Genomic DNA, 3,012 nt, shown 5'->3' with positions numbered 1-3,012 from the left:
TGTCCGATCCATAACTGCTGCGTCAAGAAGTGAAGAACCTCAAATTTTGCCATCCTCCTTACTGCCAACGTCGGACAGCAGAAGTCAGTGAAGCTGTCTCCCAACTTGGCATTTATCTCGTTGCATCACTAAGTGCTCGTGAACTTGTCCGTCAGCTTTTCTACATCAGGAAGCCCCCCGAGGGCAGTTTAGAATGCATGAGTGAGTGACTGGGCGTGCTGGACTTCTCCTTTCACCCATGTTGTGTTTGGATGGATGGGTGGGACAAGAAAGCCTTACACCCCTAATAGCTAATTTCGGAGAGGTGGTAGCAGTTGTCCGGATGGGAAGAGATCTGGATTTTTTCAGTGATCCAGGCAGCAGATGACCGAGGCAGAGTTCACACTGCAACGTAATGAGTGTGAGTCAGAACCAAGGTAGAAACATGTCTGCAGGGTGGCAATTATCCAGGAAGGAGGTGTAGGGAGCCGGAGCATTAAGGGTTAAGAAAATGTAACTTCAAGCAGAGTTTGGGAGGATCGCTAAGGGGAACTCCGATAAGCATAAAGAACAAACAGACACCTGCTACCCTGGGAATGGGAAAATATCTAAAGGTCTAAGAACAGTCAGGGCCAAACTTTGAGAAAACATAACTAATCTGTACTTGCTGCCTCAGCCGCTTTATGTAACCTTCTTGTTTCTGTGTGTATAAAAGAAAGCTGAAAAATAAAGTAGGCGCTGCAGTCTAATTAGAACTGCTCGCCGTCCCGATCCCATCTTTGTCTCTTGTCTATTTTTTCTCAATCCTCACTCCCCACTTCAGGGACCGTTCGTCTGGCCGGCAGGCTCCGACAAGTGGCGCCTAACAGGGACCCAATACTGGGGAATCAGTGAAGGACACCGCTTGCAAATGAGACGCCAAATAAGGTTGGCGAAAGCGGTGAGATACCATAGTCGGGAGTAAAATAAAATGGGACAGGGGAACAGTAAAAGGCTGTTTACCCACATATTAAGGAGCATGCTAAAAACTAGAGGAATTAAAACCAGTGAAGCACGTTGCTTCGATTCTTAGAGTTTGTAGTACAAATATGTCCCTGGTTCCCAGAAGAAGGGACTTTAAACTTAGAAACTTGGGAAAAGGTAAGAGAGCATTTGCAGGGATATTATGATGCTCATGGACCCTCTGAAGTACCAGTAGACACTTTTTCCTTATGGAATTTGGTTAGGGATGTGATCGATCCTAGACATAAAGGAATCAGATACTCTAAAAATGACCAACCCAAACTGGATCCCCCTTGGAAGCAGAGGTGCAAAGATTACAAGCTGCACTCACTTCCTCTCTGTTCAAATGCAGTTAGTTCAGGCTCGACAGACTGGGCCTTTATTAGAAGCTCAATCAGAATAGAAGCCTAGGTTACAATGAAGCTCTCCTCCAAGTGTAGTTGCAGGGCTAGATCCACTGCCCGAGGCCCCTATCAACAGAAAAAGATTCAAGCCGCCAAGCTGCTAGTACAGGAGCAAGTTAAAAAGGGACACATTGCTTCCTCCAATTCTCCCTGGAATTCTCCCATTTTTGTTATTAAGAAAAATCTGGTAGATAGAGATTATGACAAGATTTACAAAAGTTAATAAAACCATGAAATTAATGGGAGCCTTACAGACAGGCTTGCCCTGTCCTGCAGCCACACCAAAAAACACATATAAAATTGTTTTGGACTGAAAAGATTGTTTTTATACTATACCTTTAAATCCTGATGACTGCCCTAGATTTGCTTTCAGTGTTCCTTCTGTTAATTTACAAAAACCTTTTAAGAGATATCATTGGCTAGTGCTACCTCAGAGAATGGCTAGTAGCCCTACATTGTGTCAAAAATTTGTATCAGCTGCAATAGAACCTACCCAAAGGACATTTTCAGATATTTACATCATCCACTACACGGATGACATACTTCTTGCCCACTCTTGTGAACCAAAGTTGCTTGCTGCTTTTGCTCATTTACAAAAAGCTCCACAATTATGGGCTAGTTATAGCCCCCCAAAAAAATTCAGCAAGTGCCTCCTTACTCTTATCTGGGATATTGTTTAATGCCTCAGGCCATTGTGCCTCAAAAATACAACCGCGAGATTGTTTAAAAACGTTAAATGATTTCCAAAAGCTACTGGGAGACATTAACTGGATTAGACCTCAGTTGCAGTTGACAACCGTGAATTACAACCTTTGTTTAAAATATTACGTGGGAAAGCTGATCCTACTTCTCCCCGCGAGATAACACGGGGAAGAGGCTTTGCTTGTATTTCTCCAGGTCCGGAAAAAAAAACCTTTGTGAATTCCTGGTCGGTGTTAAACCATACCGTGAACGACAGCCCACAGAAAAAGAGACATCTATAGATACCCATCCACGCCCCTAGGGTGTGGGAAAGCTCACTTTCCGCAGCTGCAGAAGGACTTTCCACTTCAGACCCTGTTAAATGGATAAAGACTTTGGGTAGAGGGTTTGCTGGGGATATTGCTGTTCTGTTTATTGTTCTGTTTGTTTTACATAGTCCTCAGATGTGGACAAATAGCCCTCCAACGGGCTGTAAATGAAACAACTGCACGTTCTGTGTTTCTCATGCTTCAAAAACAAAAAAGGGGGAGATGTAGTCACACAACAGCCTAGCCGACTGTCCCCCCCCCATGTCTTTCCTTAAGGAAAGAAGAGTCTGTAAGACTGTGCCTTTCTGGGACTCTGTTCCATCCTTGTGTTTACACCTCATGTCTCTCTGTCTGGTCCCCAAAAGATGGTTTGCAGCCAAAGACGGGTAAGATATCTCACGGGAGATACAACCTAAGCCAGGCGGAACCGAGTGGGGACCCCCAATGAGCTGCCTTAGAAGACCCAAAAAGGAGCCTTTCCTCCCCTTCCCCCTGCCTGGCAAAAGCCACTGCTGTCTCTGGCTTTCCTCTCTCACCTGATTGTGAGAGAAGTCATGAGGGCAATGAAGATCAGTTCTTCCACTTATCTCAACAGAGCTGTTACAATATGAGTGACT

This window comes from Rhinolophus sinicus, linkage group LG15 (genome assembly GCF_036562045.2).
Source record: "Rhinolophus sinicus isolate RSC01 linkage group LG15, ASM3656204v1, whole genome shotgun sequence".
NCBI classification, from domain to species: domain Eukaryota; kingdom Metazoa; phylum Chordata; class Mammalia; order Chiroptera; family Rhinolophidae; genus Rhinolophus; species Rhinolophus sinicus.
This window is presented reverse-complemented; position numbering follows the sequence as displayed.